The sequence below is a fragment of the Manis javanica genome, chromosome 3, assembly GCF_040802235.1.
Source record: "Manis javanica isolate MJ-LG chromosome 3, MJ_LKY, whole genome shotgun sequence".
NCBI classification, from domain to species: Eukaryota; Metazoa; Chordata; class Mammalia; order Pholidota; family Manidae; genus Manis; species Manis javanica.
The window spans coordinates 160,917,751-160,938,033 of record NC_133158.1 but is presented as its reverse complement, the minus strand read 5'-3'; the positions used below and the strand labels follow the sequence as shown (position 1 = coordinate 160,938,033).

General features: G+C 36.7%; 1 long non-coding RNA gene across 4 annotated transcripts in view; it reads right to left on the bottom strand.

The window, feature by feature from the left end:
• The window catches only part of LOC140848485 (uncharacterized), an 86,472-nt gene that overhangs the window by 15,364 nt on the left and 50,825 nt on the right, over positions 1 to 20,283 (bottom strand). For 2 of the 4 annotated variants that reach the window (XR_012129472.1, XR_012129474.1), the window contains exon 2: positions 16,975 to 17,438. This is a non-coding gene — a long non-coding RNA (uncharacterized lncRNA). Of the gene's footprint in view, positions 1 to 16,974; positions 17,439 to 17,872; positions 18,279 to 20,283 lie in introns of those variants that run through there. The other 2 variants (XR_012129473.1, XR_012129475.1) reach the window with 2 other exon arrangements.

Here is a 20,283-nt window from a genome sequence, read left to right as displayed (position 1 = left end):
AAAGGTTTGCCTTGCCTGAAGGTTTAAGCCCTGGGCAAGTTCACTATAGATTCACTGAGACCGAGAAATGACAATGTAATGTTCTTGGGGTACAAGGGTTTATACCTAGCTTATTCTCCTGGAAATAGGGCGAGCACTCAAATCACGTCTGCATTCAACAGCCTGCAGGTCTGTAGTCCTTCTCTGTCTCTGCCTCAGTGCCTCTCTGCCCCTGCAGCGATCACAGTCTCTGTCCCAGGAGCTGCCACTCCTCCAGCCTTTGCTCTCCTATAGCTGAGCAGCAGCCCAGAGCACTGGGTGGAGCTCTTTATGTAGAATCAGTAACAATGTATTGCCCACACTTGTGCACTGAGCAAGCCAACCAGGGTCAGGTGAGAATCCTGGCCACAGGAAATTTCATTTTCTCTACACAGTTCTTTAATGTCTACTTACGTTTAAAATAATGTTGAAAAAATCCATTAAGTATCAGAAATTCATTGCTTATTTCCCAACTTATAAAATGGCACAGAATTAGCTCTACTTCATCAGGCAGTTTGAAGGCTAAATGTGTAGGCATGAAAAGGAACATAGAAAACTCAATAAACACTAGTTTTTCTTATCCTTTAAACAGACAGAAATCCAACTCCAAATATGGGCTTAGTACCATACCACTGGTATGGTTCCTAGAAATCTGGGTAAAAGAGCTCACAGTATTAATGTTTTCAAAGATGATCCCCCAGCCTATTAAGGTACAATTCTCTTAACTTTTCATACTATATAGTTTCCATGATAAATTTTCACTTGACTTTACTCATATAAAGAAGGACCTAAAGTAAAGAGAAACATCTTTCTTGTTTCTGTGCTAATTACTAAAGGTTTCTTCATTACCAACCTGGTCTTTAATAACAAATGAAGACAAGTTTTCAGCTTGTTTGGTTTGAGCTAATTACCAAGTATGTCTTCATGTGGTTCTTGCTCAGAGGAAGGCAATAATCAGGACACAGAACATTAGTTTTCCTTGGCAGCCACTGCCAGCCATGCCAGCTACTAACTGACAAGCCTGAGTCTGGAGGAGAAAGAGTTTTTACCTCACTAGTTGAGCTCAGCCTCAGGACTTCTTAAAAGCAAGTTCCCGCTGTGATTTTTTACAGCAAGTCTGAGATTTAACCAAAATGCTAAAGACTGTCACTTACAGAAGCTATAAAAAGGTCAGCATGCTGGGAATATTCCATTTCGTTGCCTGTGAAAGTGACAGTGTTCTGAGTCACCTACAGTTTACCAATGTTGATAATTAACATTTCAGCTATGGTTAATTTAAAAAAACTGACCAGAAAATGAAAAACTGATTAGCATGATACCAATTGTTTGCCAACCTGCTCATATGGAAAGAAAATTTGGTTGAATCTTTTTGAAATAATGAAAACATTCCAAACCTCCAAAACTGCTCTAGAAGCAACATATGCAAATGAAGGTGTAAGAGTCCACTATGATAATTTGCATTTTATACACTTTCACACAGATGTCCGAAAGGACTCAAAAACATAAATTAAATTTCATGGATCTCCTCTAAGGACACATTATTGTTTATGAAAGCACAGTGGGAAATCAAGACTTAAATTGGGAGAAAAAAAATTAGGCTGATGGGGAGCATGAGAGCTAAAACTTAGTTTTAAGCTCTGATCACTAACCCACATAAATATCTCATCCAATGTTAAAGAGAAAAGAGAAAAAAACAAATTAAATTCATTTGTATGTTCTTTTATCAAATGCAAGCCTACATTCCAAAGCTTGTCATGGTAAAAATTCATAATTTGTAAAACAGAATCAAGCAGAAAAAGAAAACTTCTTCTAACAAGTGTGATAACCTTTCTTTAACCTATTTCTCCTGAGTTTTCTTCCAACAGGTATCACTTGAGCCATCATAATACATAAAGCACTAAGCTATGATGATATAATACATACTCTTGAGACTTTGCCATCCATTTATACCGTATGGCACTCAAATCTGGAAAGTAAAAAACACTTCCATATCAGACTGAGACTAAATGTGAAGTTTGTGCAATTAGTGTTATCATTGTTCAAAAGAGGGAGAGATCCTGTGGCTGACAGCATTTCAGAGAGGGTTTTGTGGAGAGAGAGATAATTGAACTGGCCCCTGAAGAACATGACAAAGTTCCTGTTGAGTAAAACCTAGGGGTAGGTGGAAATGAACACTGCGTGCTCATAAGACAATAAAAAGAGAAACCCCATAGGTTTGTAAAATCTGCTAAGTAGTTTGGTGCCTGATTATGCCAGGAACTTGAATTTTATATTATAAAATATACTTTCCTAACTACCTAGTTCTCAAAGAAGTGCAAAACAAATTCCTGCTTTTACCATCCTTTTTTTTCAAATCAAGTAGTCTATAAAGTGTCAAATTCTTTCCTTGAATTTTGTATGCAGAACACAGTACTTCAAATCAACTGTTTCACCACCTGTTTGTGGGTTTTATAATAGGTCATGTCATTTCTCAAGTCATACCTCATTCAAGAAAGCAGGAGAACTCACTGAATTTTAGGTATCCTAAGACATTAAATCCAAACATATACAAGGACATGTCCATAATGTATATTTTCCTCAGGTTCTAGCCCCAACTAGGCCACAGAACCAGAGACAGCCCTTCAAAGTGAGGTGATTTCACATGTCATCACTACCTGTATGACCTCCTATAAGGCACTTAACATTTTTAAGCCTCAGTGTCATCCCCTGCAAAATGGGGACACGACAGTCTCTCATTCTTAAGGTTATTCATTCACTCATTTTTAAAAAATATTTATTGAGCACCTACTCTTTGCTCAAGACTCTCCTAGATCCTGGCGATAACACAGTGAATGAATAAGACAGATAAGGATGTTTGGGACACTTAAAAACAACAATACTTACAATACATTTGGCAAAATATATAGAAAATAATGAAAAATCCATAAATGTTAGCTATTAAAATTGTTTTGAACAGTCTGCCACACACCTTACAAATCTGAGCAAGTCTGTTTACTATCCTGAACCTGAGTTCTTATTTTTAAAACAATAAAATTAGAACATAGAAATCCTAAAACCCTTTCAAGCTTCCACATGCTGACTCTACAGCTAATAAGCTCTCCTGAGTCTTTTGAGAGATACCAGAAAACAAAAAGGGGTTTTAAAAAAAAGAGGAAAAAAAATCCCTGATTCACAGAAACACACAAGTTATAAAAGTTAATGCTATAGTTTTCTGTACCTATTTCCTTTTATTTTTTCCCTCCTTTTATTATTTCTCTCCATTATGGCAATCACCAGTTTGTTCTCCTTGTTTGAATCTTTTTTTTCCAGATTCCACATATAAGTGAAATTATATGGTATTTGTTTTTCTCTGTCTTATTTCACTTAGCATAATACCTGAGGTCCATCCATGTTGTTACAAATGGCAAGATTTCACTCTTTTTATGGCTGAGAAATATTTTATTGCATATAATATATACATCTTCTTTATCCATTTGCCTATGATGTACACTTAGGTTCCTTCCAAATCTTGGTTATTGTAAATAATGCTGCAATAAACACAGGAGTCCAACTATATTTTTGAATTTGTGTTTTTGTTTTTGTTGTTTTTTTTCAGTAAATTGCCAGTAAGTGGAATTACTGGATCTCATTGCATTTCTGTTTTTAATTTTCTGAGGAACCTCCATTCTGTTTTCGATAGCTGCATCAACTTACATTCCTACCAACAGTTTAGGAGAGGGTTCCCTTTCCTCCATATCCTCACCAACACTTCTTATTCCTTGTTTTTTGATACTAGCTATTATGACAAGTATGAAGAATTATCTCCTTATAGTTTTGATTTGCATTTCCCTGATGATTAGTGATGCTGAACATCTTTTCACGTGTCTGTTGGCCAACTGTATGTCTTCTTTGGAAAAATGTTCTCTCTGGAAAAACATCAGGTTCTGTGCCCATTATTGGATTATTTGGAGTTTTCTGGTATTGAATTGTATGAGTTTTTTTTAATATTCTGGATATTAATCCTTTGTTGGGTCTATCATTTGCAAATGTATTCTCCCCTTCACTGGGTTGTCTATGTGCTGATGGTTTTTTTTGCTGTGCAGAGCTGTTGAATTTTATGTAGTCTCACTTGTTTATTTTTGCTTTTGTTTTCCTTGCTTGGAAGACATATTCAGAAAAAAATTAGTAATACTAATGTTCAAGAGTTTTCTGCGTATGTTTTCTTTAAGGATTTTTGTGGCTTCGGGTCTTACATCTCTTCAGAGTTTATTTTTGTGTGCAGTGAAAGAAAGTGGTCCAATGTCATTCTTCTACATGTAGTTGTCCAGTACTTGTAACACCATTTATTAAAGAGACTGTCATACCCTCATTGTATACTCTCATTCTCCTCTGTCATATATTAATTAACCATATAAATGTGGGTTTATTTCTGGACTCTAACGTCTGTTCCACTGATCTATGAGTCTATTTTTGGTCCAGTACTGCACAGTTTTGATTATTATAGCTTTGTCGTATAGTTTGAAATCCAAGATTATGATGCCTTCAGCTTTGTCCTTTCTCAAGATTGCTTTGGCTATTCAGGGTCTTTTGTGGTTCTATACAAATTTTAGAATTATTTCCTCTAGTTCTGTGAAAAACACCATTGTTATTCTAAGAGAGATCGCACTGACTCTGTAGATTGCTTTGCCATTTTAACAATATTAATTCTTCCTATCCATAACATGGAATATCTTTGCATTTATTTATGTCACCGTTAAGATCTTTCATCAATGTATTATAGTTTCTAGTGTACAGGTCTTTCACCTCCTTTGCTAAATTTATCCCTTGGCATTTTGTTTTGATGCAATTGTAAATGTGATTGCTATTTCTGTACATATTTAAAACAAGTAGCATTCTACTATTAGAATATCCACAAATACTGAGAGTGATAGTGCAAGGAATAGTATTACATTTGGTAGGGACTTTTTTGGTTGAGATTTTTTGTTTATGTTTAAAAAATTGGGTGGACAAAGTAAAATTTCTTCAAAGTATCTGTGTAACCCATAACCAGATTGTGGGACAGACAGTTGGTCCAATTATAGGACCAATCAAAATAGCTGCCAATTTACATATATATATATATATAACAAACATTGTCAAATGAATAGTAATGCTGAATTGCCACTTTTGTGGTCTTACATGGAGACTATCTTCATTTGAAGTCTCCAACACAACTGGACTTTTACCAGTGTTCTTTACCTCTGCAGTGGAAGTTTAGCGAGACTTGCAGAAAATCTGTTTCAAGCCAACTAGTTCATCGATTTGTCAGTTCGTGAAAATTTGTCACTCAGCATTAGACCCTCAACCTGTAACATGGACATTCATTTATGATGCAAAAAAATGAAGAATCAAGAGGACTTCATGCATGACTCACCTTACTTTTACAATGTGAAGTACGTATGATAATAAAATAGTAGTAATAATAGCAGAAGCTACCTTTTTCTGAGGGAATGTTAAGCCGGGAAATTTACTTATGATTTCATTTAACCCTACAATAACCCAGTGAGCTAGGTATTATGCTTTCTATATTTCAGATGAGGAAATGACTCAGTTCCAAGGTCACACAGTTAGAAAGCAGTGAATGTAGCCTGAAAATTGTCACTACTTTTTGTTAGTGATGAGTGCCAGATAAGTAGGCTTGAAACTCTTTAGGTACAAAAGCAATTCAAGAGAATATAAATAAGTCATCCCTGAACTTCTTAGCATAGAGATCTTCATTTTCTGCATTTACATTTCAAAAGACTACATGATCAAGAAATCATTTGCTATTGCTAGATAAGTACTTCTTCAAGAAAGAAATTCAGAGCCCATTAAAGAAAAGGAAAAAAAGAAAAAGAAAGAAAATGTACCAGCTCTAATTTTCTCTCTACATTAGACAGCCACAAAGCACACTTCAAGTTCTGGCATTAAAAGCAGACCACCCAGCATTACTGCAATCTTCAAGAGCTTGCATCTTAAATGGAACAGTTGCCTCTGACAAGTCAAGATACTTCATAAATTTATAAAAAGGGAAGGCCTTGCTTTATTTGTGTCCCTATTGTTAATAATTGTTAGTAATGTTCTGATACATGCTGGAATGTACATATTTCTTTTTTTCTGTTTCCCTCACTAGAATTGACCTCTCCTGGAGCAGAGTTTTTAACTTCTTTATTCAGTGACCTCAGTGACTAGAAGAAGGTGGGCATAACAGGTATTCACTATGTATTTGTTAATAAATGAATAAATTAATTAATATGACTGAAAGTGAGTTGAAGAAAAATGCCATCCAGTTTTTTTTTTTTAGGGTGTCTTGAAACTATCACACAACTCAGGAGCTGAATTCCTCTGAACCAGTCATTCCCCTGTTTATCTGAAAAGTTTATATTTTCAAAATAATTCTAGGACAAGCATAATACTGTTTCACATATTTCATTCATTATGAAATCAGAGGAACAAGGAGTCTGAAAGGATGACTAGTATCTAGACTACATCAAGGAGAAAACTCCTCCAATTCTATGGATTCCCACTTCAAAGCCTTCCCTTTATAGATTCTTATATAATATATGCTCTACCTGTTATCAAAAACAAGTGGTAACAGCTTAGCACCCAAACAACTTAAACAATCTCTTGGAAGATTTCTTATTTTTCAGCTCATCCTGTTGCTTTATCCTGAGAAGCCTTCTCAGAGCTGCTAGAACTCCCTTAAACTACTCCCTAAAGACAGCTACCAAGATGATTTATGTGGCAACCTGCTTATTTGTCTTCAAGGTGCTAAGCTTTAATGGCTAAAGAAACTTAGTCCCTTTCGCATTTGGGGCCTTACTCTAAGGGAAGCTATTTTCCTTTCCACCCCACTCCCATTTCTGCTTCACCCTCTTTAATAACTTACAGCTTGTTAGAAGTATTAGGAAAGAACTCTCAGCCCTTATTGTACCTTTTTCTCTCCCCCTGCCCATTCTAGAGGTGGGTAGTGACTATGCAAATAAAAGTAATGCTAGCTACTACAACAAAGAAACCTTTGACTGTCAGTGATTTAGCACAACAGGAATTACTATTTCACTCACATAACAGTTGAATGCGATTGGTCCTGGCTGGAATGCAATTCTCTCTCATGATTTAAGGAACTAGACTTCTTCTATGTATGGTTCTACTATTTGTTAGAGTCTTGGAAACCTCTGCATCCAAGCAGCCAATGAGAAAAGGAAGGAGCTGGTGAAGAAAGCACAACATAATCCAGAACTGACATACATCCTTTCCTCTAATATCCCATTAGCAAAAAGATAGTCATATGACCACACCTGGAGGCCAGGGGCAGCAGGAACACATACCTGGCAGGATATACCTTTCCAGTGAAAACTCCACAATAAGAAAAAGGTACGATTTAAAAAAAATATTTCGCAGATGATGTGGCCCTCTGCCATAGTGAACTATAGACACTGCCTTCCACTGGGGAGGGTAGATTGTTAGGTTACAATCTGTTTGCAGGTGCCACGTCTGTCTTCCTCTTTGAGCTTTGTTCTGAACTACCGACCTCTGGTTTTCTTCTTGTGGTAAGCCCTCCAGGTCAGACTCTTACCTGCAGAGGAGGTCTACAGTCTAGCTGCCCAATCTATGGCTGGGGGAATTAACTCAATTCACAGGGAAGGTGGAATAGGAGGCCCATTTTGGCCTCAAATCAATCCAAGCTCATTCTACCATCCAGCTTTACCAATGATACACCTGATATTTTTCAAGTTTCTATTTGACAGATAGACAGACAGACAGACTGCAAACTGGATCAAATTAGTAAGAGAAAAGAGGAAATAGCCCCACAAGGGCCCCATAATTATGATGGGCTCGTGTTTGAGCTGGTTGAACTGTATTAAAGAAATTAACTACACACTAAAACTTGTGAACATTTGAGAAAACAAAAATATTAAATCTTAAAGCTTCCAAGTGATCTGAATTCTTGAAATTTAAATACTTCCCAAGATAAACCTAAAGACTCAAACAGAACAGAAATGTTTAATGGGCAAATATTTTGACTCCTGTGACCTTGGTGCCGGCCATTGTTCAATGTCCTTGCTGGGTTTTTGACGGGCTGCTTTCCAAACATCAAGGACCTGCCTCTCCAGAGTGCATCAGCCCCATACCTATGTGTGGGAACCTGCACTCAACTTCTTTTTATGTCATGCTCCAGTATCAAAGTCAGTACTGGGTGGTCTTTCAAAGTGTACTGGGTGGGGGTTCAGGGAGAAAAAGGCAAAGCTCTCTAAAGAAGCATTTGGGTGGCCTGCCATTGAAAACAGAAACAGACTGCAGAGAAAACAAGAAACCAGTATTTCCTGGTAATCCATTTATGCTCAGCCACAGTGTTCGTACACTAAGGCTAACCCCTAGTGGCCCTGGGAGTCAGCCTCAGCTCCCAGGCGGGCTGGCACACAAGCTGTTTTGAACTGCTAAGGAAGAGCTGGCTTGCTCCAACTCAAATATGAATGAGATATGTATGAGTTGGAAAAAAACATTTTTAGGCATGTGAGGCCTCTTTTCTCTCCTGGCTATTGTGGAGTCAATGTTCCATTCATGGAAACAGAATCATAAGTAAAACTTTAATGCTGATTTTTAACTTCTCTGTCAATATGGAGCTGTTTTTGACATGAACAGTTAGTAGCTATTTTCTCATCTTTTTTCTGCAATAACAATGTTTAAAACCAATTAAAGATGTGAATACAATCCCATTCTATTTTCCTTATGGCAGGAGATTCTTCAATTATAACAGAGATATCTATACAAATAAGGTTAAATAGAATGTAGTCAGTAACATCAAAGTATGAGTTTATCAAGAACATTAATTAGAAAGATGTACTGATAAGGTGGTTATTTGAACAGTAGTACACTAATGAAGATTAAAATAAAGAGGGATACTGTATATTGTCTATATCCCAAACTAACTTTTGTTAAAATTTGTAGATTTTTAATAAAGAATCCAAACAATTCAACAACTGACTAGTTAATTGATTTCATCAAGCTTTCACATCAAAGAATGTAGTAAATTACTGTATGAAAACTTAATACATTATGGAGACCCCTAAATCCCTAAATTTTTTAATAGTGTAAGATTTTATATCATCACTTAATGAAGACTCCTTTTTGGTTTGTAAATGCCTGGGTAATACAATCAAGTGAAAGAAAGGTCAGGTAAGGCTTGTCTTGATTTTCTGGAACTATTACAGTCTAGTGCTGAGAAAAAAAATAAACATACTCTGGACCACATATTCTAAGTTTAAAAACCATCTCTCTGTTGCAGTCATACACCTCTGGTCAGGGCTTACACAAGAATATTGTTACAACCACCACGTCCCATGCCTCTGGTCCCTTGAAAAACAAGAAAGTGGTAAACTTTGAGGAGCAACAACTCTTCCTTCCTAAGCCTTTTCAATGACTGACATGGGGGAGGTAAGATGACTTTAGACTTGGGGTCCCATATCCCATTCCTACAAAACTGGAAGCTAAACCATCTGCCTTACCATCAAAACCTCTGAAAAGAGCAACTGTCTTTGGTTTAAAAGTTACACAGCACCTCAACTGGTAGAGTCCCTGGAACTGCTGGGGTTTGGAGGCAGGTGCAGGAAGGAGATGCTATTACTGAGAGAAGTGCTCAGCATCTGGGAATGCGTGAGACGTCAGCCTATCTCCCAGCCTTGCTGTCTGGTAAGATTAAATGAATGCCTGGGAATCATGTGAAAAGTGGCTGAACCTCAACAGTAACTAGGCCAAGAGGACTGACCACTGGACATGAAGATCCTATCAGCAAGAGTCTTAGAGATAAACAGCCAACTCATGTACAAGGAAGGGAGCTCAAAAGGCTCAAGTCAGTCCCTTCTGTCCTACTCCAGAGTTGATCCAAGGAGAACCCTCCAAAGGGTCTTTGAAAGAATCCACAATGTGCCCCAATAAAAGCAGCCATTTGTGTTGGTCACACAGAACCAGAGAACTGTCAGCCACTGTTTGAGAATATACAACCAAAGTAAGAGAGGGCAACCACCTCGGTCAGAGTACCTACGAGGGAGCAGCATCTGCCATCACTGCTACCCACCCTGCCTTCAGAGGAGTAAGTGAGGAAGGCTCAGTGTGAGAGAGCAGAAAATACCTTCCCTCTCAGAATAAGCCACTGGAGCCTCTGATCTAACCCTCCTGGAGTGGGTGAGGGAATGGAGAAGGCCTGAGACTAAAGATGAAAACATTAAACTGAATAGTACAAACACCACTGTAAAGGCTAATTCCAATACACAAAGAGCTCTAAAGGCAGGAAAAAAGAAAAATATAAAAATTGAGAAACATAGGCCCTTAAGCACTTGAAAAGACACTCATACAATTCTAATTGAATTTGATTTCTCATCCATCAGATTGACAAAAATATACGAGCAAAACAATACATTCATGAGCAAGGGTGTATAGGAAAAGGCGCACTCTAACACATTCCTGGCTTAATTGCAGAATAGTATCATTTTCTATAGATGAAAATTTGGCAATATCTAAAATGTCTACCTATGCATTTGCCCCCGACTCAGTCCACACTTCTAGGAAATTACCCTGCACCTCCACAAATATTAAACAACTTATACACGGCCATAATTTGTAATAGCAAAATATTGGAAGCAACCCAAATATACATCCATAGGAGACCAGTTAAATGGACTATATTTCATCTGCACAATCAAATACTGCTCAGCCATAAAAAGTAATGGGGAGACAGAGATGGGACAAAATGAAGGAAGAATGACTCTGAGGGCAGGATCTGGGATGCAGAGGCCAGAGAAAGTGGAGTTAAAGCCATAGACTAAGCAGGCAGGCGGACCCAGTGGGCCCAGAGGACAGGGCATCAAGCCACACACGATTATTCTCAGGCTCTGAAACCTAACAGAATTTGCCCTGCTGGGTTGTAAACTTGCTTTAGACTATGAAAGTTAAAGTCCTTTATTCCTTCCAATTTCTCCCTTTCAGAGAAAGACTATCTATCCTAACTAAGCTTGTCCCATCCTTGCACTCTGAAAACAGATAACTAGTTTTCTAGTTTCACAGGACCACAGTTGCATAGGAATTTGCCCGACAGACTGACTGGCTAAAACAACAAATATTTATTTCCTACAGTCTGGAGGCTGAGAAGTCAAGGCACCAGCAGATCTGGTGTCTGGTGAGGGCCCTCTTCTGGGCTGCACACTGCCAGCTTCTCACTTTATCCTAATGTGTCAGAAGGGATGATGGAGCTCTAAGGGGTTCCTGTTGTAAGGGCACTAATCCCATTCATGAGCATTCACTCTTATGATCTCATTATTCCTTCCCCCAATTCCCCCAACTCCTAATACCATCACACTGGGGGTTAGGATTTCAACACATGAACTTTAGGTGGACACAAATATTCAGTTCACTACAATGGACCATACCCAGAGTCTCACCCACAGCTGATTTAGAGTATTTAAACGATGAGATTTAGAACTTTTTGAGTTGATTAAATATAGATGAGATTTTAGAGTTGATGCTAGAATGGATGAGACATTTGGGGATAGAAGGTGAAGTGAATGTATTTTTCAAATTATAAGGACATGAATTTTGGTGGGCCAGAGTACACTACTGTGGGTTGAATGGTGTCACCCGAAAAGTTATGTCCACCTGGAGTCTCAGAATGAAAACTTCTTTGGGAATAGGGTTGTGGAAAATATGATTGGTTAATTTACGATGAGGCCGTAATAGATCAGGGCAGGCTCCAAATCCAACACAACTGGCTTCCTTATAAGAAGGCAGACATGCCAGAAAGCCATGTGAGGACATTGAAAGTGATGGGCGTGATGCCAAGGCAAGGAAGGCTAACCAAAAGCTAGGAAGCTGCAAAAAATGTTTTTCCTCTAGATCCCTCAAAGTCAGCAAGGTCTTTCTGATTTCCTGATTTCTGGCTTCTAGCCTGCAGAACTAGGGAAAAATACATTTTTATTGTTAGAAAAAAGGATGAAGAATATCTGTATGAAAAAGTACAGTCCTATCTTCAAGTCAAAAATAGCAAGATGCAAAAGAATATATATAGTAATTCTACCTCTGATGTTAAGAAAAGGAAATTACACACACATGAAAGATAAATCATAAATTAAAAAAACGATTACGTGTAGAAAATCAGTAAAAATGAGATGGAAGGTACAGGGTTGGAGTGAGTGTGTCTGGATATATTTTTTGGTATTACTTTGATATTTGAACCATGTAAATGGTTCAAATAGTTAATAAATAGAAGTACATCAAAAGAATAAAAACATCCCAAAATTGACTCTAAATAGAAATAAGCAAATCTAATTTTTATCAAATTTTTGATAATTAATTCATATAACTTTGGCACAGTATCTGACTATGTATCTCCCCCCAAAATGGCCAATTCAGAAAACTTAAAAATGGACTGGATATTAAACAATATTATAGAATTATTTTTAACCTTCTGTTTTTCCATTAAAATTTTTCCAATTTCTTTAACACTTCCAAAAACTGTAATTACAAATCATTTTCTTAGCATGATAATGGAATGTAGTACACTTATTCTTAACAGATGTGTTTTATATATTTTTTGGAAAACAATGCCACAATGTGTACAAGTTATTTTTAAATAGTCAAATATATATATATGTATATATATAAACATAGAGGGAATTATACACATTTATATGATTAATATGTATACATGATGAATAAAGATAAAAGATGCATAGTAAGAACTCTATTCTTTATACTTTCTATGAGTTTGATAGAGAGTTGGGTAAAAACAGGCTAATCTTTATAACCTGGAATGACACTATTTAACAAAACAAAGTTACTTTTCAGTTCTGGAATCAGGCAGAGATTCATATGGGGGGAAAAAGATTCTATCAACTGGGCAGTTAGTGGAAAAATAAAACTAATCATATTTGTACCCTTAAAGAGGGAAACTGTTCACCGTATTCATTACATGTGGAATAACAACCCTTTAAGGGCCTCTTGGCATCAATGATTACTAAATCATTCCTGTGTACCTGGGACTAAAGGATATGTAAGAGCAATGGCAAAATCTGGAAATTCTCAAATTAGGCCATATGAAAACAATACCATTTCTCTGTCATATTTACTTCAAATGCACCCAAACTGTTAAGTAAGTTTCCTAAACTTTTAAGACATAGGGTATCTGTAGTTCCTTGTAAAAGATGACATTCTTGATGTGGAATCCCTCATTTCACTATTATTCCTTGCCAGATACCATTAAACAAATGGGAAAAGGTAAAAAATACTACCTAGAAACAATTATTTCATAAAACTGATGGTCATCAGTTAGAAAAGTAGGTAGGATTTAGTGAGTTTGAACTAAATAATGAGGATATACAAACCAATGAGTGGAACTTTGAGGCATTCCACAACACTGGTAAAAAAGGAGAACTACTAAAGAGAATATAATACTGCATGCCTGCATAAATAGAAAGAAATTATTCTTGAGACCTCAAGTATCGTTGTTGAAGAAAAACAAACTTCTTAGATTTAAAAACAGTACTTATAATTTGTACTTTTAGAGCATACATAGAGCATATATACATCATAGGAATTCTATGAATTATTAATAAGTATCCTGATACAAGGAGGTGATAATTCTAGTTGATCTCAAGTAGGATAAAAACCCTGAGTCACAGTAACACAGAAATGATCAGCAGAAATTAATAATTCAATAAGCCAAAAAGTCGCCAAAAAGACCAGAACAGATGAAATTCTCAAATTCTGCAAGCTAAGGATTTTCATTAATCCTGAGAAGTGACAGTGAGATATATTTTCTGACCCAATTTTGTTAATATCTAAATCTCTCTATATCTACATAGCTAGCTAGTTAGCTATGTTTTGTTTTAAATAGGCTTCATGTAACAGTATAGTAATATAAATAGGTATCTCATTTCATCACATTTGTTTAATCATTTTAGAACACATATTAGCAATTTCCACTTCAAGATCAATTTATTGTGCTAAGCATCCTGGAAGAGACAACTACCCACATCATTATGTTCCTATTCTGCCTCCACCCTGCCCAATGCCCCTGCCCCAACCTAGTGACTGCTCTATACCCCAGGTGGACAGTTTGTCCACACTGAGAGAATACAAATGAGTTTTCTGTATCTAAATACTGAACCCATATCTACATCCAGTTAAAATACAGTTAATGGGCCAGATTTTCCAAACCACCTAAAATACTAGAAGTATAGAAAAAATATTCTTAAAAAAGTTTTCAAGATATTGGATATCAGGCAGTGAAAGAATGATCCCTGACCGATGGGAAACAAATGAGGTGAGCCCTACACTCACTCCTTCATACTGCCTGTTGAGTTTCTAGGCTGCAGCACAGCGGGGAGGAACCCAGGCAGAGCACCCTCAAGCTCGCCAAGCTGAGCACACTCAGAACTGGTTCTCTAGGAAAGGAAAGGCAGCTGGAGTTTGCAATGCAAAGTACTGAAGAGAAAGCTGCACAAAGATGGATCTGCAAAAGTCTGTAGCTTAGTACCTCTCAACACAGGGGAGCTTCTTGGATTTATGAGTTTGGGATTTGATAGTACCTATCAACAGTTAATTAAAGCCAGAGGAACTACTAAGCTAGAGAAACACCTGAGAGAATTAACAGGAGTAATACCATGATTCACAAACCCATCAGCCAGAGTTGAAAACCTCATCATTCATGGGGCATCAAAGTTCACAGAGAACTCAGAATGGCTTTGCCTTAGTAGTGGGGAATATGAACCCCAGCTAACAGATTATCCGGTCTTGCCCAGCCAAGTTTAAAACCAAGGCCTAGAAAGATCAAACTGTTTTTAAGTAACTAAAATATTTTCTAGTAAAAAGCTCAGCAATATTCACAGGACTGGAAAATTATCCAGCCAACAAACAAGGTAAAATTCACAATGAATAGCTGACATGTAATTAAAATTTTCTATTCAAAGGGGCAGAAAACTATGACGCATAATGAGGAGAAAAGTCAGTCAACTGAAACTGATCCAGAATAATACAAGTAACAGTATTAGTCCCCAAGACTAAAAAGTTAATATATGTGTATTTCATGTGTTTAAGTAACTTGAGAAAAGGCTGAGAATGTTAAGTATAGATATGGAAGATTTTATATATCCCCAATTTAAATTCTAGAAATAAAAACTAAAATATTAGAGATGAAATTACTGAGGATAGGATTAAGGGCATATTATACATAGCGGAATACAAGATTAATGAATTTAAACACCTAACAATGCAAACTCTTAAATAAGAACACGAAGAAAAAAACTGGGGTATAAACTGCATGAGCTGGGAGTCAGATTAGCGGCTTAATATTTGTGTAATTAGTTCCCAAAAGGAGGAGAGGATATCTATTTGAAGAAAAAGTAGGTAAATTTTCCAAATTTATTTAGAACTACAAACTCACAAATCCAAGAAGCTCACAAGCACAAGAAACACGAAGAAAACTATGCCACAATAAATTATAATCAAATTAAAGCCAGTGATAAAAAAACAAAATAACTTAAGAACAATCAGAGGGAAAAAAACATAGCATGTATAGAGAAACAAAGATTTGAATGAGAGGAGACTTACGATCAGAAATAATCCAAACCAGAAGACAGGAAACTGACATCTTAAAAGTACTACAGAAAAAGGTAAACTGTCAACCTAGATTAAATGCATAGGAAAATATCTTTCAACAAAGATAAAGACTTTTTCAGATACATTAAAGCTATTAGAATTTATTACCAGCAGATCCATGCTATAAAAAGTGTTAACAGAAATTCTTCCGTAAGAAGGAAATACCAAAACGAAATGTATATCCGCATGAAAGAATGAAGAGCACAAGAAATGGCCTAACTACATGGATAATATATTTTTTCAGTTTTAGTCTCTTGAAATATAACTGTAGTTACAAAATAACACTATGCTGTTTTATTATATATGTAAAAATAAAATGTGTAACAGTGACAGTGCAAAGACTGGGAAAGGAAAAATGCAATTATACTAAGTGTACCTTACACTATGCATGAAGTGGTATGCTAGGATCTCATACTATGCATGAAGTGGTACACTATCAACTGGAGGCTGACTGGTAAATTTAAGATGAGTACTATAAAACCTAAAGCAATGTCTAACATGTAAGCTAATAAAGGTCAGAGAGGAGATGAATGAAATCGTAAGGAATAGTAAACTGATCCAAAAGAAAACCAGAAAAAAAAAGGAAAAGTTAAAAAACAGAAAATGCGAGAAGTGGAAAACAAATAGCAAGGGTGTAAATTTAAGCCGAAACTGTATCAATAAATGCATTAAATATTAACAGCTTATTCTATAACGCAGGTGGGCTTCATTCCATCAGTTGAAGGCCTGAATAGAACAAAAAGACTGTCCTTTTCCAAGAAAACGAGAATTCTTCCTTCCTGACCACCTTTGAACTGTGACATGGGATTTCTCCTGCCTCCAGACTGGCACTGAAACACAGGCTCTTTCTGGGTACACATTCCACTCTGAAGATCTTGGACCTTGCCAGCCTCCATAATCATGTGAGTCAATTTCTTATAATAAATATATGTATCAAAAATATTTGTTACCAATACTATATATTTTTTAAAATACACAGCATACGTATGTTATTTATTGGCCCTGTTTCTCTGGAGAACCCCTGAAGAACCCTGACTTAATTATGTGTTAGCAGTACTCCGAATACAGTGGTTTAGTACATTGACAACAAAGTAGATTACTGCAGTGTAAAATGTAAAATATTCCATTTTGTAACAATAAAGTGGGTCAGTCTAAGGGGCATAATAATCTTAACTATTGATGCTTCTCATACAGAGTTTCTATATACACAAAAAATAATTGATTGAAATGCAAAGAGAAATAAATTCACACTTGAAGTCTAGATTGATTCAACACCATTCTATCAATAACAACAGAATAATCAGCACTCACCCATACCCTCGAGCCTGGCTGCTCCTCCTTGCGGCATCCAGGTGTCTGGAATTAGTCCCAGGTGACCATCGCGCCAGCAATTCAGTCTTTTCCCTGAAGAACCGCCTCAGGGCCCTGTTACCGCTTTCCGACCCGGGCCGCCTGCCGGCACCCCGCCATGGGGAAGCCCCTCCGCCTGGACAGACTCTCGCGACCACCGCGGCCGACGCCCGCCAGGCCCGGCCCAGGCCTGGTTGGGGCGAGGGGCGTGTGTAGTTTCCCAAGAAGGGAAACAAGGCGAGCTCTGTGGCTTCGGGTGTGTGGGGCAGAGGGAGTGGCGGTTGGGGCCCAGCGACAGAGTCTGGCTGGGATGCGCTGGGCGCCCTGCGGCCCACAAGGCGGAGGGGTCAGGCCAGAGGTGGTGACCCCCGACCACTTCCGGGAGGAAACTGGTTCTCGCGGGATCTCTGGAAGTCCTCCAGGGCCTGAGAAGTAAAGAAAGTAACACGCAAGACTTGAAATTAAACCATCCATCAACTTGACCTTAACGTTTGTAGAACAACTCCAAATAACTGTAGCATTTTTTCCCCCCAAGAAAAACAGAACGTCTGCCTAGCTACACCATACACTGGTCCATAAAATGAGTCTCAATAAATCTTTATGGGTGGTTTTTTGACCAAAATGAAAAATTAGAAATAAATAACAGATATATCTGGAAACTCCTAAATATTTGGAAACCGAATACGCACTTCAAAATATCGCATGGGCCAAAGAATAAATGTAACAGGGAATAAGAAAGCATTTAAACTGAATGAAAAGACATCAAAATTTGTAGAATGCAATTTATGCACTGATTAGAAGAAAACTTACAGCATGAGATACCTACATTAGAAGAGAAAAAGGGTTCCAGATCAATTACCTCATACACCTGTGAATAAAGTGAAGGTTTCTGTGGCCAGGATTCTCACCTGGCCCTGGTCAGCTAGTTCACTGCACACGTGTGGGCAATACGTCATTCTTGACATATAAAGAGCCCTGCCCTGTACTCTCGGTGACACTGTGGCACGGCCGCAAGGCTGCAGGGGAGCAGAGACGAGACTGGAGAGGTGGCAGGGCGGAGGAAAAAGACTGAGATGGCTGCCCGAGTGGAGAGGCCCAGAGGCAGAGACCAGCTTAGCCGCATGCAGACTCGCTCTGAGTGGACAGGATTCCAGTAACTGACCGGCCACTGTGGGGATAAAGTTGGGTTTAACCCTTTCACCCCATGAACGTTCTACTGTCATTTCTTTGCTCTCATTGAATCCACAGTGAACTTGCCCGGGGCTGAAACCCACTGGCAAGACAACACCTTAAACTAAAAAAAGAAAAGAGCATAAGCCTGAAGTAAGCAGAAAAGAGGAAACAATAAAGGTCAGAGTGGAAATCAATGAAAAAACAAAAACAATAGAGTAAGTTATAAAGCCAAATCTGATTCTTTGAGAAAATAAAATTGATTAGGCAATAACCAAACTTAAAAGGAAAAGTAAAGTTACCAGTATCAGGAATTAGAGCAGTTACATCATTATAGATGCTACAAATATTAAAAAGGTAATAAGGAACATTATAAGCTACTTTATGCCAATATGTTTGACAACATATGAAATGGACAGATTTCCTGAAAGACAAAATAACGTTGCTTTCTTACAAAGAAATAGTGGAATAGACAAAATCTATTAAAGAAATTGAATTTGATTTGTAATTTGAAATCCCTTAATAGCAAACTTAATTCACAGATGACATGATTGTCTATGTAGAAAATCTGATACAATCTTCAAAAAAAATGACTAGAACAATAAATGAGTTCAGACAGTTCCAGAACACAAGATCAGTATATAAAAAGAAATTTTATTTCTATATACTACTGACGATTTAGAACTTGTAATTAGTGTTTACAGTAACATTAAGAAATATGAATTATTTATGGACATATCTAGTAAATGTACAGGAATATTACCTGAACACAATGATGACAAATAAAAGACCTAAGTAAAGGATATACATGTTCATGGATTAGAAGACAATATGGTTAAAATGTCAGTCCTTCAAAAATATCTTGATAGACAGATTCAATGTGATTTTAATTAAACTTTCAACAGAATTTTCTCTAGAAATTGATTACCTAAACCTGAAATTCATACGGAAATGAAAAGGATATAGTATAGTCAAATCACGTTTGGGAAAGAAAAAAGTGAAGGACTTACTTTACCTTATTTCTAAACTTATGATAAAGCTACAGAAAATATCAATACTGAAAACGAGCACAGTACTGATGTCAAGTTAGACAAGTAGATCAATGGAATATATTAAGATAGCGTCCAGCAATAGATTCACACATATATAGTCAACTGATTTTTAAGAAAGGAGCAAAGGTATAACAATGGGGAAAAAAAGTAGTCTTTTCAAAATATTGGGCTGGAGAAATTGGATATTCATATGCAAAAACAAAACAAAACATTCAATCCATTCTCACACTACATGAAAATATTAATGTAAAATGATTTACATACCTAACAGTAAAACAAATTTATAAAAGTTCTAGAAGAAATCATAGAAGAAAATGTTTGTGATCCTGTGTTAGAAACAGTTTTTAGATAATCCAACATAAGTATGATCCACAAAAAAATGATAAATTAGAGTTCATTAAAATTAAGAACTTTGATTTTTGAAAGACACTGTTAAGAGAAGGAAGAAATAAGCCATATAAAAGAATAAAACATTTGCAAATCATGAATCTCATATGGAATATATGTCTAAGTTATATAAAGAAATTGCCAGACTCAAGTATTATTTGGCTATAAAAAAGGAATGAAGACTATTACATGTAGCAACTTGGATGAACATTGACAACATTATGCTAATTGAAAGAAACCAGGCCAAAAAAATGTCAAATATCATATTATTCCATTATAGGAAGTGTCTGGAATATATAAGCTCATAGAAAAAGGTAAGTTAGTGGGTGCCAAAAAATGGGGGGACAGGGAAATTGATAATGACTTTTAAGAGATACAGAATTTCTATATGGTGTGATGGAAATGTTCTGTAATAGATCGTGGGAATAGTTGTTCAACATTGTGAATATACTAAAAAGCAATGAATTATACCCTTTAAAATGGTGAATTTTATGTTATGTGAATTATATCTTAATATTAAAAGTTGTTTAAAAACTCAATAAGAAAACAAGCAACCCAACTTAAAAAAATACACAAAAGCTTTGAACAGATCCTTTCCAAAGAAGATATATGCACGGCAAATAAGCATAGGGACAGTTGCTCAACATAACTAGGAACTGGG